This window comes from Suricata suricatta, chromosome 3 (genome assembly GCF_006229205.1).
Source record: "Suricata suricatta isolate VVHF042 chromosome 3, meerkat_22Aug2017_6uvM2_HiC, whole genome shotgun sequence".
NCBI classification, from domain to species: Eukaryota; Metazoa; Chordata; class Mammalia; order Carnivora; family Herpestidae; genus Suricata; species Suricata suricatta.
Window position 1 is genome coordinate 12,450,741 of NC_043702.1, and position 17,086 is coordinate 12,467,826.

A 17,086-nucleotide genomic window follows, 5' to 3' on the forward strand; every position below is an offset into this window, starting at 1 on the left:
TGACAAAGTTGGGATCAACTAGCTATAACTAGATATAACTTTTATTTTCCACATTTCAATTTTTTGTAGTCAGGTATAAGCTCTTTTCCTTACTAGAGAAATGTAAACCATAATACATCTATGTCCAGCTCTTTGTCATTCAAATGTCCACATTCTTTTCATTAAACTTAGGTGTCCCGCCTCATTAAAAATTAACATGTTCCTTATGTGTAACAGTTTTTATCCATTCAAAGTAAATAATGAATTTCAGTGATGAAACCATTTTCAGTAATGAAACCCACAGGGTCCTTTTTTCTGAACCAAGAAAAACCGGAACTGTTTTGAATTGTGTAGCAGTAGTTATCATAAAATGTTTTCCCAGGATAATCATATTTATATCGATGCATTGCTACAATCCCTTGACAACTTACTTAGCAACATAACTTTTACAAGGAACTAGGTTGTTCAAAGCTTTGGTTCATTTCCTATGGATATATAAGAAGTCTAACTCTAAGGAAAACCAGTGTGAAAGGACAGCTTTATGGATATAAACACTCACTATTGATTTAGATTCTTTGGGAGACAAAGACTCACTTTAGCAATTAAGTTAGAAACAGAGTTGACCATATCCTCTGATCTCTTCATTTTAATCTCCATCCCTCAAGCTCTGAAGATCATACATAGAAATCAACTCCCTTTCCTTCTTTTAATATTCTCTTCTCACATATTAGCCTAAGGTCTGATTTGAGAAGAAAAATGCTGGATTTTCACTGGCGGTCAGTGTAAAATCAGCGGGGAGATGCATCACTGAGACTCTTCACAGGACAAGAAAACGTCTGCTTTCATTGCTCGGAAGTAAGCTACATAGATCTCACTCACACAGCATACCTGGTGCATTTGGAAAAGGTGCTCAACAGTATATCCATCCCCACAATACTGATCTGTGTATCCTTCCTCTGTACAGTAGTAAGGATGATTTTGTTAGCTATCCTAAACCAGAAAGTACCAGCCCAAATTGGTTTAAATGATGCCAGGTCTTATTATTCTTCATTGAAAGACAATTCTTGATGGATCGCTTTTGTTTCTGCATATTTTGTAGGCAAAGGTGCCACCTGTATTTCTCTCAGCCTATTTTTACAAGGATGTTTGCATGGTGAATAACCTTGGAAAATAGATATCAATCATCTCTCTCCAAAGGCAACAACAGGCCAGTTTAGTGGGTAGTATAATAAGAGTAATGTCTCCTTCATGAACAAAGAGAAGGCATGCTTACTGCCCATTATAACGATTCAGGTTTCCTAAGCTTAGGGTTTCTCTCCTGTAACACAACTCCCTTTGAGAACAGGTATCTCTCAGGGGTATCTGGATGACTCAGTTGGTTAAGTGTCTGACTCTTAGTTTTGGCCTTTCATGATCTCACAGCTTCATGAATTCAAGTCCCATATCAGACTCTATGCTAACAGTGTGGAGCCTGCTTGAGATTCTCCCTCTCTCTGTCCCTCCTCTGTTCACACTCTCTCTGTCTCTCTCAAAATGAATAAATACACTTTAAAAAATTAGAAAAGGAATAGGTATCTCCCAGCCCTCTTCATGTCATCCTGTGGGATTTGGGAGGGGTCAGAGAACCAGCCCCCATGCTGATACCCTGACTGCCACAATTTTCTAAGAATTAAATCATCCTTTGTTACTTAGGCATCTCATGCTTTCTGCCAGTGTCCATGTAACTAGCAAGCTAAATCACTGACTTGCAAGAAGAGTAAATTTTCAGATGCTTCTCAGATATCGATAATCTCATAACAAGACTAAAGATAGGGTAGACTTCGGCATGCGTCAGGGTTCGGGCACTGCTTCTCTGTGATTCATGTTGTATTGCCTTTTTCTGTGTGTTGGCTTCAATCTCTATATGGTAGTGAGATGGTGGCAGAAGTTTTGTTTTGTAAACTGGTCCCATACACGGAGGGCAAGAGCAGACCAAAGAAAGAGGCAGGTCACTGCAGATTACTAGGTGGCAGTTTTAATAAGCACGAGAACATTCTCACAAGGCTTATCTTGGTCATCTGCAAGACTAGTAGAATTATATACCTGCCTGCCAGAATCTTAAATGTGTGTATAGATATATATGGAGAGAGAGAGAGAGAGACAGGCCTTCTTTGACTGGGTTCAGTGGCATACACTATCCAGATGGCCTCAACAACACTTTATTCCCTCAAGGGTACGTCTTTGAAAATGGTTCCCACTGTGGAAATGATGGGCAGAATGCCCATTGTAAAGACAGGGGAGAGGTGATAAGTATCCATTTTGCTGGGTCCAACTTTGGGGTCAAATGGCACTCATGTGTTCTTGATGGCTTCCTCCAACAAGAAGTTATGGAAGTATACAAATTATAACTATCCTAGCTAAAGAGAGGGAGAATGCACTTCTGTGTAATTTTAAAAAACAAGTAAACCTTTACCAGAAGGCACGCCTCACAATCTGTTGACCAGTCCTGAGTTAAATGCTCATCCATAGACAAATAAACAAAACTTAGTGGAGAGATATTTGGTCAGCCAGTACTGGTGATCACAAGCACTCTGCTATAAACTGTGTTACAGGCAGAGGAAAAACAAGAGTGGACTGGTCCTGAAGAGGGTCTGTGTGATTTGATAGGAATGAGAAATAGCAAGACAGAGAGTTTTATAAGAAGTAATTGCAATCCATGTGGATATTGATAGTGGTAGAGATGGACAATGAGATTTTTAAGATAATTTGCCATGAATTAACAATGATTCTCTCCCCCTCCTCACACTTAATGGTGTTGAGACAATAAATGAAGATTTCTGTCATCTTCAATTACTAGTAGGCATGCGCGCGTGCACACACACACACACACACACACACACACACACAAAGCTACCACTTCCCATGTAGAGACTGGGCTGGATGAAATATTAGAGGTAAAGTTTAACTGATGCTGTGCTGAAATGGGAAAGTAGATTTAAAAAAAACTCCAAGAAGATTATGTAATTGTGAGCAATAAAATCCCTGGGAAAATATTTTGTTTCCAAACAGTACATTATACAAATGCATAAGTGCTTAGCTAGTTTTTCCAGGACAACAAAATAGGGGGTGAGTGGGTGAAGAGTTAATAAAGTAAGAGATAGAAAAACCAGAAATCTTGAGTGATTAAAAGGCATAACTTGACCTTGTAGATAATTTCTCTATTCTCCTTTCTATTTGTAGGACCAGGAAGTTGCAAATATGTTTTAACTTGTTGTTTTGCCTGTTGCCTGAGTTTCTCAGAGTAATCTGTCTCTTAAAGTTAAATTAGAAATATTCTGTAGTGGAGGGGTACCTGCGTGGCTCAGTCCCTTAAGCGTCCAACTCTTGTTTTCAACTGAGGTCATGATCCCAGGATTGTGGGACTGAGCCTCCCTTCAAGCCTCCATGCTGAGCATGGAGCCTGCTTGAGATTCTCATCTCTTCTCTTCTCTTCTCTTCTCTTCTCTTCTCTTCTCTTCTCTTCTCTTCTCTCTCAAAAAAAAAAGAAAAAGAAAGAAAAAATATTCTGTAGTGGATAATTTTACGTGTCAAGTTGATTGGGTTGCAAGGTATGAACATTATTTTTATTTGGTTAAACATGATTCAGTGGATGCATTTGAGAAGGTGTTCCTGGATTAGATTTACATTCTAATCAATGAAATGAGTAAAGTAAATTGCCCTTCCTAACATGAGTGGGCCCTGTGCACTCACTTGAAGACCTGAAAAAACCATAAACACTGAGTAAGTCTTTTTGCCTGACTAAGGAACTAGAACATAGATTTTTCCCAGCCTTCAGATTCTCCTGAAACATCAGCTCTTCTTGAATCTCCAGCCAACTGGCCTTTGACTAGAATTCATACCATCAGCTTTCCTGGTGCTCAGGCCTTTGGACTCAGGCTAGAACAATGCACCAGCACTTCTGATTCTCTAGCTTGCTTACGGCAGATCTTGGGACTACTCAGCCTCCATAATTGTGTGAGGCATTCCTTATGATAGATCTTTATCATATGCATCTTATTGGTTCTGTTTCTCAGGAGGATTCTAACCAATCCATACTCCTAAGGAAGTTTTATCTGGTGACATCTGCCTAGACACACATTCCAACAATGTCAGTTGAACAGAAGGCTACTTGAGGCATCTGTTTTTATTCACCCCTAATAACATCATCAAATTCTGTGTCATATGGTAGTCACTAACCAGGTGTGGCTATTTAAATTTCTATAGACTTCATTAAAATTAAATTCATTAATGGAGAGTGGAAATTTAGTCCCTCAATCACATTAGCCACGTTTTAAGTGCTCAGTAGACATATATGTCTAGGAGTTATTACAATGGACAGCATGAACATGGAATATTTCCTTAATCAAAGGACATTTTATTGGACAGCACTGGGCTATACAATAACGGATTCTTCTGTCATTGACCCATAATTGCAGACTCTCTTGAATCCCTTAACTTCAATGGAAAGTTCCCTGTATAATAAAAGCATAAGGAACAGATGGTATATAGCCAAAAATTACCCTTGAAAATCTATCAGCGCATGGACATCTTATGCATATAACACTATACAGATATAAAAAGGTATACAGTGCTATTTAAATGCCTGTATCTGAAAAAATACATATATATGCAAATATATAATATAGTATTTAACTGTTTCAATTGTTCTATAATACTCTGACAAGAAGAGCATTGTTGAGATCCACATGCACATACAGGTGAAAGTCTTCTGCCCCTGTCCAGTTTCCAGGTGTCCAAAGGCTCTCTTTTCCTATGTTAGACTACCTCCAGGCCTGGCTGTGGAATGTGCATTCCTGACTATGCCCATTTCGATGCCAGTCTCAGGGCGCTGGAAACAGAGCCTGGCTCATCAGTTGTCATTATCACACCAGGTACCTCTCCCACTGGCAGTGACACTGGGTGCCTTGCTCAACCTGCACGTGCTTGTGGATGAGGAGCTAGGAAGGAATTCACCTGGGAGAAAGAAGGTGTAGGAATAGAGAATCATCATTGGCTTAAGTAGGATCAGAGGTGGACCTTGAATGGAAAGGCTTTGAATGGAAGGGAGGAGTACGGCCATGTGTTGAAAAACAAGTAAGAAATTCACCTGGAAAAATGAAGCGATCTAAGGCACAAAGTGGAAATTGGCACAGAAATTTTTGAGAGAGGAGAGATCAGAGCTGTCCAACTTCTTAGCCTGGCATTGCCCATGGCACCATATACCTCAGTTCCTCTATACTATTCCCATCCCCACCACACCTCTCTCATGTCCTCCTCTCTCCTTCCCGGTCTTTTGTGCCTGCACTCTGCTTTCTCTGAAAATCCTTCTTCACCAGGGAGAGCCTTCTTTTCTCCTCTCTCCCTCACACTCACCTCAACAAAGCCTTGTCTACTCTCCTAGGCACAAACACTCATTCTTGTAACACTCTTCGAGTATTCTGTTTACCCCTCTACTTTCTTAATTACATGTTTATATTTCTGTTTCCTCACCAAATTTTGAACTGCAGGGGGGCAAACTCGTGTCTCATTAAACTACGTTTTCAGGACCCAAAACATAGCATGTGGTTACCTGGCTTCTAAGAAAAGGAAATTAATTGATGGATTAATTAAAATAAAGAAATAAGAAGTGCATGAGAAAGAGAATGATGGAACAGTTCAATCCAGTGAATCATTGAAGTCCATGTGGAGATGGCGGAAGTATTACTAGGTGTACCAGGAACTTCTCAACCTTTTGTCAGTATTCCTGAATTACTCAGAAGTATTTTGCCTTCAGGTAACAAAAACCGACTCAAAGCATCATAAGCAAAGGATGGGAGTTTTGGCTTCTGTAGTTGGGAGGTGAGTGGTAGAAGCCATGGCAGGGCAGGGGTTGGAATGGCACAGCAGGAATCAATGAGTCCAGCTCTCAGCTATGGTCCCTTCCATGTTCAGTTTGGTGACACACAGGCCTCTCAATGTGCTGATCTGGCAGGAACAGATGCCTGGAGCTGGCTATCCCTGGTTGCTGTCTCACTGACCCTCATGGAGAAAGAGCCCCTTTTCCTGACTGTGCCAGCAGAATACCAGGTGAGCCAATCTTTCCACCAGTATAGACTGCACCAGGGCAGAGCGTGTGATGGGGAGTGTCAGTGCGTGATGCTTTGATGGTCCAGGTTTAGATCACACCGTTATTTCTGGAGCCAAGACAGGGGTTAGCCCTTCCTATTCCACATAGACTGAGGGTTGAGCAGTGATACTCCAAAGGAAACTGGGGTGTCCTTATTAGAAGGGGGGAGAGCAGACACTGAGTGGGAAGACCAAAACAAATATGTCCCCTGTGACCGCTTCTCACTGCCATAATACCCCTGCTATAATAGGAATTTGTTCATTACATATCCTTATTTTCTCTGGCAGCTTCTGGTGGTAGAAACTATGATGCCAATGCTTATTTCATTGCTAACCTCAAACCTGCAAGTGCCTATTTCAAATAAGAGAGGGAAAGTATGTGCTACTTGTGGTCATGTTCTTTTCATTCTCCTACGGGGCATTATCATGTGGTATAATCACCCTCTTCCTGATGCTAATCGCTACTGCTTACCTAGTGGCCATGTGATCCAGCTTGATTCACACAATTTGTTTCTCTCTGGCAGAGGAATGTGCCAATCATTCTCTTGCGCTCTTTTCTTTCTGACAACACTTGAAGGATTCCATCGAATCGGTGCTTCTCCACTACTGGTAATGGTAGGTGAGTCTCCATGGGCTTAAACAGCATTCTCTACATGTCCTTCTCTCTTTAAAAATATTTTTCTTAATGTTTATTTTTGAGAGAGAAAGAGAGAGAAAGAGAAAGCAGCAAGGGAGGGGCAGAAAGAGAGGGAGACACAGAATCTGAAAAAGCGGGCTCCAGGCTTCAAGCTGTCAGCACAGAACCCAACATGGAGCTCAAACTCACGAACCGCAAGATCATGACCTAAGCCAAAGTCAGACTCTCAACCCACTGAGCCACCCAGGGGCCCCTACATGTCCTTCTCATCAAGTGGCCAAGAAAATATTAATTTGGACCCAGTATATGTTTTTAACATTCACCTTTACTCAGAAACTCTGGTAGGCACCAAGACCTAGCTCAAAGTCTGTAATATTTGTGTGATTTCCTCATCTGTATCATTAATAACAATATATGTCAAGTAATGGTAGTTTTCATTCATTTTTTAAAGTTTATTTATTATTTTTAGAGAAAGAGAGACAGAATGTGAGTGGGGGAGGGACAGAGAGAGAGGGAGTCACAGAATCTGAAGCAGGCTCCAGAGCACAGAGCCTGACACGGAGCTTGAACTCCCAGACCGAGAGATCATGACCTGACCCAAAGTCGGATGCTTAACTGACAGCCACCCAGGTGCCCCTGGCAGTTTTAATGTAAAGAAATGCTAAAATGTGATTTTATATGCATTTATATAATAAAACGGCCAACTTTTGCTAAAATATTACGTGCATAGAAAGGCAGAGGCTATGTTGCTGTGCAAGGTTAGTAATAGAAGTTAGATGCTTACCGGGTTGAATGTGCTAGCAGGCTAACAAACGAGTCTGGCGTTATGACCAGGGCTGCTTTTGTTTATGTAAGTGCGGATCTACTATTGGAAGAGTTGTTTTGATCCGAATCGTCACAGAATACGCTTCAGTACACCGAGGCATAAGAAATACTGCATGAACTGATACTGTTGGAAAGTAACTCTTAACAGAGGCGACATTTGATTTCATTAGCAGACAGTTGTGATCTTTTAAAGAGTTGCTGGTTTTTAGTATCGATTTCTACAGTGCAACGAGAAAGCAACATGACAAGGAACCTTCATGTCAGTGGGGTGTGGAGACTAAACACATTTGACAAGTTCCAAAATAATAACTTGATCAAACTCCGAGGTGCCACAGCACATATTCCCCACGAATTGTACATCTGCTCTCAGCAAAGTTCCGTCTCAACAGTTACTGATTAGCCACAGTTTAGGGATGAGGGACACTTTCCTCCTCCTCCTGAGCTGATAACAAGGAGTTCTGTCAAATTCAAATGACTTCACAGTAAAAACAGCCTCACTTGAAAACATCCTAAAAGGGAATAACTTAAGAAGTGCACATTTTCCTAAACAAAATAAGATGATTTAAGCAAATACTAAGGAGTCAATGGTTATGCATCATGTTCCCTCATGGCATTTTGGTAACGTTTTTGTTTTACTAAGAATAAAGGGACATGTGCAGAGGAACCCAAGCACACACGTTTTTGTGCCACAAACTAAACTTGTTCTTCCCCGAAAACTAGACCATCGTCATTAGCTTCAAGTGGGACGCAGAAAATAAGCTTCATAATGAAAGTTCGCTGCAAATTGACTCGCTCTCATTAAAGAAGACATTGGTTTTCCTATCGCCCCTAATTTCCCTGGAAGCCTAAAGAAGTAAAAGTTAAAGACTAATAACAACAATGACTGTGGCAATTGTCAAACTGAAGTAGAAAAACAATAGAGAGGAAATAGAGGGAGACCACATTTCTCTCTCAGTTTGGGGCATGGTTTATTAGCCAATACACTCTGAAACATTAGCAGAACCAGACAAGTGATTCCTACAGTTTCATTCTGGATTAAACAGTATCTAGTTCAGCGCTAGGGACAATATTATGAAGTTTCAAAATTCAGACAGTTCTTGTGGAATTAATACATTCTAGCATGCAGAGTGTTTAAACATGAATTGGTTTAGCGTAAAAGGACTTTAAAATGGTGCAATGTATTGTCTACATATTGAAAAAGCAAAATATATAGCTTCCATTAAATATGTAAGGTTGCAGTAGTAATTCTATAAATAATAGTAAGAGTTGAAGAAAAAAGCCAGTATCAAATCTCCACTGGATTGTACAGATTTACAAGATGGAAACAGCATTCTTGGTGTAAATTGATTAAAAGCACATCTTGTAAATCTCTGTGAGTTATGACTGCATCCCAGGAAAAGCCAAATAAATCAGATCCTTCTTAAAATGTACTCAAATGTTGTCAATTTAAAGATGCTCCATGAAAATAAATAAACAATGAAGAAATATGGAGAAATAAAGCAGATGTAAAAAATAATGCAGTAGGAAAAGTAAGCGCTGGTTCTTTGCAGGAGAAAAGGGAGCTAATAAACACACAAGGCCGTCAAATAGACAACCTTATGGCAGATCCAATGAAATTACAAAGATAAGAAATACATACATACTCAGCTTGGGTTAAAATAGGAGAAAACTGTTTTTAGTCATCAGTAATTAATAATTACTATCCAATGTAAAATAGATGATCACCTGGGGAAATTTTGAATCAACAAAATTGACCCTGATACCAAAAAGGAAAAAAAATAAAGAGATCTATAAACTTAGGTTCATTTTTTCAAGCTATAAAGGATTGCTTTCAATTCAAAGCAGGGTGCAGATGTATTTGCAGTTAAAATTTCATAAGCTATTAAAAGACACTGTAGTTTCTAGATTATGTAATCTGGATCAGAACACAATAAAGAATTAAAAATTTCCCACTTCATATAATGAGGACAGCAGACACCTAATATGTTAACTTGAGAGCTATACTATAAAAATGGCAACAGGATTTTCTTGCCAATGCAGTTCAATGCATAAATACTAAAATGAAAAATATATATCATGTGTATCACATTTATAAGGGAGAGGGTGGGCGGGGCCAGCACTTTGTTAACAAGCCCTGCAGGTGATTCTAATGCATATTTGAAGTTAGTTCTAGATAATATTCTGATAACATTCCAGAGCAGGGGTAGGTTGGGTCTACACAGACATGTGATCTCTATCACAACTATTCACCTCCACCAATTTAGCGCTAAACAGACGCAAAAATTTTGAACAAATGGGTGTGGCCATATGCCAATAAAACATTTTACAAAAACAGATTGAAGACTGGATTTGGCCTTTGGCAATAGTTTGCCAACTTTTTTTCTAGAGTCTAGAATCTAGACAGTAACAGAAGACAAGAAACCTAAAAATAAATATACTCATCAGAGCAGAGAAGTAAAAATATTATCTCCAGATGACATAATAGAACAATTTTAACACTTGGAGAATAAATGGACCTACAGTTAGGTAAGAGCAAGCAATAAAACAGTCAGAAGCAAAATACATTTAAATGAACACGTAGATTTTTAAATTAACTATAACATAATCAAGATCCTATTTTTAATAGCAATGAAAACTTATAAGAACATAATGCCAAGTGTCTGTACAAAGATACATAGATTTCATAAGAGTCAGAAGGAGACCTGAAAAAGTGTACCTTCCAGAGGCTGCCCTGAACCCCAGCTCTTCCCCCATAACACCCAATACCTCTGACAACACAGATATTTTAGCTATTTGCTGCTTTATTTTCAATATCTCCCAACAAGAATGTAAGGTCTGTGATTGATGGCAGGGATTTTTGTCTGTTTTGTTCAATGTTGGAGAGACATGCGTGGCACATAGTAGGAATTCCATCAATATCTGGTGACTGATTAAAGAAATGTATACTCATTGTTCTCCAGTTAACTGGTAGAGCTAATGCAATTCTCAGTTGGAAGTGATTTGAGACTTAACAAAATAAACCTCAAATTCATCTAAACAGCCAAAGGTATTGGAAAAAAACCAGGGGGACAATCTGGCTTTGCTGATATTAAACTGTACTAAGAGTTATTATCAAAATATTGACAAATTACAAATAGAATCAATGTGCTCTGGATTTACTGTACAAAAAAATGTCCTAGCAAATTAGAGAGAAAAGAAGTATGCAATCCTCAGTATTCTTAATGAGTGAATAGCGAGATTAACATGTCAGTTAAAAAGTAGGCAAAGGACTTGAAAATATTCAAAAGAGAAATATCCCGGTGGTGGCATGATAGTATGGTAAAGAACATGGACTTTTGACTTTGGATCAAACTCAGATTCCTGCATTTACCAGTAGTATGACCTTGAGGAAGTAATTTCTTTTCTGAAATTCCCTTAAAATTTCTACACACATTGGGACTTGTATTTACATCATGAATTGTTTCAGTGTGTTAATAAAATTACATTTATCTCATACTAAATGCTTAATACATGCTGAATTTTATTACATCAAAATTGACACACAAAAATAATCTGAGCGTCCAAAAAAAAAGAATTGACTGACTTAATTATGATCCTTCCAAGGACATCAGTATGCCAAAATTAAACTCGTTTATGAATGATATCTAAGAGCATCCCCAAAAAAGGCAAATACTGGAGTAAAACAATTTGAAAATTGTAGAAAAAAGGTGGGTATAGATTTTACTAAGAGAGAGGGAGACACAGAAATGGATACATGGATTGGTCAGTGAAATAAATACTGGATAAAAAGTACACAAATGATTAACAGAAGCTCTCACTGGGTGGTAGGCTTACGAATTATTTCCTAATATGAAAATATAATTTTAATAGCAGAATACATAAAATAATATAAAAGAATCCTTTTTTAGTTTTTATTTATTTTTAAGTTTTTATTTAAATTCTAGTTAACATACAGTATACTATAAGCTTTAGGTGTTCTTAAAGAATTAGAATAATGACTTTCTGATATAAAAGTATCTAATATATGTATTTCAAAGATCATTAGATTCTAACAAAATTTTACATTGAAATTTTAAGGAAGGGTGCCTGGGTTAAACGTCTGACTTAGCCTCAGCCCATGATCTCACAGTGCAGTTCGTGAGTTCAGGCCCTGCCTTGGGCTCCATGCTGACAGCTCAGAGCCTCGAGCTGCTTCAGATTCTGTGTCTCTCTCCCTCTCTCTCGGTTCCTCACCTTCTCTCCCCTCAGCCCCGACCCCTCTCTCTTCCTCTCTTTCTCTCTCTCAAAAATATTTTTAAGGTTTATTTACTTTTGAGAGAGAGAGAGAGACACAGAGTGTGAGTGGGGGAGGGTCAGAGAGAGAGGGAGACACAGAATCCGAAGCAGGCTCCAGGCTCTGAGCTGTCAGCACAGAGCCTGACTTGGGGCTCGAACCCATGAACTGTGAAATCATGACCTGAGCTGAAGTCAGCCACTTAACCAACTGAGCAACCCGGACACCCCTAAAAAATGTTTTTAGTGAAAAATAAAAAAAGGAACTTTTAAGGAAATAAGACCAACAATTTTTTCTTTGAGATTTGCATCCATAGTGTTTAAAACTAAAACTCTCATGTTTTCACATTTATTTTCTCTTCAAAAATTTCCAGATAGTAGACAGAGTTCCAATGTAATATTTAGGGGGGTTGGTGAGCAGAGGAGAAAGAGAATTCTAAAGGTCATGAGGAAAGGCAAACTTGGCACTCTTAATGCATCCTTGGGGAATCAACTTCACAACCTAAATTGGTTTCTTAGGAGACTCGTATCAAATTGTTTAATAAAAAGGTCCACGCTTCCAGAATTCTATTCTCTTCTCGTCTAAAAATACCTTGGAATGTGATAGTCTTGAAACCCCTTTGAGACTTGGCTTTACTAAATGGCATTTCAAAATAAATTCAGTTGCTTTGTCGTGGAAGATTTGGTTAGCCTTTTATTGCACACGTTATTTTGGACACTCACAATGAATCCAGAAATTCAAAACATAAGCAAATAATTCAAAAGTATCTGTGAAAAGCTACAAATGAGGCCGTGTTCGTAGAGAAAAGAATATTGGACTTGAATACAACAAAGCTGTATTTCTGGATTTTTCACTAATGTCTGTGGCAATTCATTCTGATTCATTTGGGTTCATTTCTCTGATCTGAAAAGTGAAGAGGCTGGATATGATGTTTTTGAAGTTCCTTGTCAAATTTAAAGAGAAGTGTTTGAAAGGTTAGGAATTAAATGGTCTTGATATTCCTAGGATATATGCCTTCAGTGACCATTGAAGTATATTAAAATCAGTACATTTCAACTATCTTTTAGTGAAGAGAGATAAAATCAAAATATTAAGGTCAACCCTGAAATTTTGATTATAGTGCATTTTATTAGTGCAGAAATGACCAAAGCAAAAGTTTGAAATCAGAAAAATCAAACAGCAGATTTTCTGAGTTATCTTAGCAAAGTGCCAATGAGCAGAATGGATATCTCTATCTATATCTCTACCTGTATCATCTATTATCTACATGTATATGGTTAAAAAAGTAGTGAACCATAATCTATTGGTGGCCCATTAAGGGCAAAATAAGAAAAAAAAAAAACTAGTAATATACATCTTCCCCTAAAGGCTCGCTGTTCCTCAAACAAAGTCAGTTTAAGACCTTGGTATTTTCTGGGTAACAATTTCAATGTCTTTTCCTTTTCACTGTTTCTGTCTCTGTCTTTCTCTCTCTCACCCACACCTAATGAAGGAAAACAATCTTTACTTTTTTTTTTTAATCTTTTTGTTTCTGTCCAAATGTTGATAAAATCTGTAACAAAATTGACTTGGAAATTGGAGAAATGGTTAATTCTGGCTTCCTGAAATATCCAAGTTCTAAAATCTCTGAGAGGGGCACCTGGGTAGCTCAGTCCGGTAAGGTCCGGCTTCGGCTCAGGTCATGATCTCATGGTTGTGGATTCGAGCCCCGCGTCAGGCTCTGGGCTGGCAGCTCATAGCCTGGAGCCTGCTTCTGATTCTGTGGCTCCCTCTCTCTGTGACCCTCCCCTGCTCACACTGTCTCTCTCTGTCTCTCAAAAATAGTTTTTAAAAAACATTAAAAAATTTTTTTAATGTCAAAAAATAAAATAAAATCTCTGAGAAAGCTCTACTACAAGCTCTACAAGTTCCCAGACAAAATACCATATCTGGGGAGCCTAAGTGTACATGACAGTGGGAACCCATATATTGTTGTTAGAATACTTGTCATGTTGTCCTTAACACACGGCATGATACTTGTGTTTACATGACTGGCACTTCCTTCTGGATCTTGAGTTCCTTTGGTGGAAGTAGCCTGTCTCGGTAGAAATCTCTGGGGCTCTGGACATGGTGGTTGCTCAATGTAGGTCTGCACCGGGAGTGCTGAATGAATGAGGATCTGAGAACACATCCTAGATTTAAAGCCTCTTGCTTTGAGGTCTGGGGTTTTGTTTCATTTTATTTCAATGCATTATTCTTCCTCGGTGCTTTGATTTGGTAAGTATTTGATAAGTAAAGCCAAGTAATTATAATATCACATAACTTTTAGATGATGAAATAACGTTTTTGAAGTTTTTTTTCAAAAATTTTTAATGTTTATTTAATTTTGAGAGACAGAGAGAGAGAGACAGGGTGTGAACAGGGGAGGGGCAGAGAGAGGGAGACACAGAATCGGAAGCAGGATCCAGGCTCTGAGCTGTCAGCACAGAGCCTGATGCGGGGCTCGAACTCACAAACCAGGAGATCATGACCTGAGCCGAAGTCAGATGCTTAACCAACTGAGCCACCCAGGCACCCCATTGAAGTTTTTCATTTTAATTAAAGATTTATTCAAATAGGTTATTATTATAGTTCCCAATACCAAAGAAAAGTGAAAAAAGGTCTCAAACTTAGCCAAGCACTATAGAAATCTATTGAAAGATTCAAACCCTTTTGTTCTTCTGTAAAGACAAGACTGGGTGCCTTGGGTGCCTTGGGTGCCTGGGTGGCTCAGCTGGTTGAGCATCTGACTGTTGATTTCATCTCAGGTCTGATCCCAAGGTTGTTGGATTGAGCCCCACATCAGACTCTGATGGAGTCTGCTTAAGATTCTCTCCAACCCTCCCTCCCTCCTCTCTCTCTCTCCCTCTGTCCCTCTCCCCAGCTCATGTGCTCTCTCTCTTTAAAAAATGAAACAAGGGGCTCCTGGGTGGCTCAGTTAATTGAGCATCTGACTTCAGTTCACATCATGATCTCACAGTTAGTGAATCTGAGCCCTGAATCAGGCTCTGTGCTGACAGCTCAGAGCCTGGAGTCTGTTTTGGATTCTGTGTCTCCCTCTCTCTCTGCCCTTCCCCTGCTCATGCTGTGTCTCTCTCTGCCTCTCAAAAAATAAATACATGCTAAAAAATTCTATTTTAAATAAAATAAAAGCAAAGCAAAACTAAACAAAAAACACTGAAACAGAACTGCTAATGTGATAACCACAGAGCAACATGAATATACACAAATTACTAACATTAGGGTTTTTTTTTTTTTTCAGAGCTGGATCAAGGGAAGGATAAACAGAGTAGACTATAGAAGGCAGACAAGAAGTCCTCCCAGGAAGAGTCATGTTCATGTTTCCCCAGACTGGCTCTCAGGATGTCAATGCCCTGAATTCTTTATTCAGGGAAGTTTTTAAAGAACATCTTAAATCTTCCAATTTTTAAACAAAGTAGTTTGTCAGTTTCTCCTTACTCTAGAATAAAACTGGCAACAAACCTCCAAGGGGCACTGCTTTCTGAAGATAAGGAATATATAACAATAGGTTCTGGCTGATTGCAATCTCGATTCCAGCACTAACCTACCAAGTGACCCTGGACAAGTCATCTCTCTGAGCCTTTTCCCTCAGCCGTAAAAGTTGGATGGGAACACAGCGTATAGTTGTAATTTAATGTTAGTTTTCTACCCGCCACGCCCATCTTACTTGAGTAGGAGAGTTACCGGAGCTGCATAGTTTTGCCATGCTGCACATGAGAATATGAATAAAGCGCTAAGTAAATGCAAGGAAATAATGGAGCCTCTTATTTCGGGGTGAGTGCAGTCAGGTACAAAACTTCAGATGCATTCGCTCCTCCACATAGCTCCTTTGTAAAACAGTCAGAGGGATGAGCTCTTTCTTATGCTCGATTTGGAAGAAAGTAACTCAGGCACAGAGAAGTTAATATCTTTGTATTACTAAAACATCCTTTTCTTCTAATGGAATATCATTGCCTGTGAATCTCCACCCAACAGACAGAGGTATGTGCGTGTGAGTCCCTACAGAGATACGAAGAATTAATGTACTCAAGGGTGTTGATACAGTCCTTGGCAAAACATATAAAAAGGGAGTGCAGTTTGTGGAATTTGCAAAATCTCTTATTTTATTAATAAAGTTTTTATTTCCTTTGAACCCACATTGTAATACTTGTTAATAGGACTCCTGCAAACAGCTACTATATATATACATATATCATCACACTACTAATAGGAAGTAAAGGGAAAGGCTTAATTGAAAAACAGTGTCTGAAAAGACATTGGTAATATTAAAAGCATAAAGTACAGGAGCTAAGTAGGCTCTTTAGCTAATTCATTGCAAAACCATGTATGTCTCTATTAGGCAAAATGCTCTGCGTAATATGTTCGATAGGTATATGATCAACGACCTTTGTATAGGGCGAATTGGAACTCGCCAGTCTAGCTAGCTGTGTTATGAAGTTATGAGTATCTAAGAAATCTCAACATTGAGTATCGCATACTGTTTCCCCATGAATATGTATTCCAACCATGCTACTTCTTTCTATGCTTTACCTTTCATTTTACTGTGGACTTTTGCAAATACAGTCATTTAGAATGCCCTGCTCACAGATCTTGACCTGGCCCTCTCTCTTTAGGGAGGCTTCCCACAATTTAGTGGTTCTCTTTTTAATCTGAAATTCTGTCTCATTTCTGCAACATGAGCTTATTGCATCCTCAATGTCTAGAACAGTGCCAGGCACTTAGAGAGCAACAGATGTTGAGTGAATAAATGAATGAATGAATGAATGAATGAATGAATGAATGAATGAAATGGTGAATGGTTAAGTTCTCTTATTTCCTCATAGGGCACATTGTCTCAAAACCAACACGCGACACAGATGCTCACAACCTGCATTTTAAAATAGTTACTTTGGAATTCTGTGTCTCCCCTCATAAAAACAAAACAAGCAAAAAACACTCCCGGGGAAAAGGCACGAAATAACATAATCAATAGTGGAGAGGTTTCTCCTGCTCCAAATATGCCAGGGTAGGATGGCCATCATTTACGCCTTGACAGCCCCCTCACCGCTGGTGTAAAGGAGGAAAAGGAAGTTGGCCCGGGGAGGAAGATGGGGGTGGCATGACCCAGCCCTCTGAAGGAGGCTCTCCCCCACTCTGCCCACTGCCCCACCGGCTAAGAACAGTGGGAGTTTTACACTATTTTTTAATACAGTCTGCAGCCCAAACAAGCA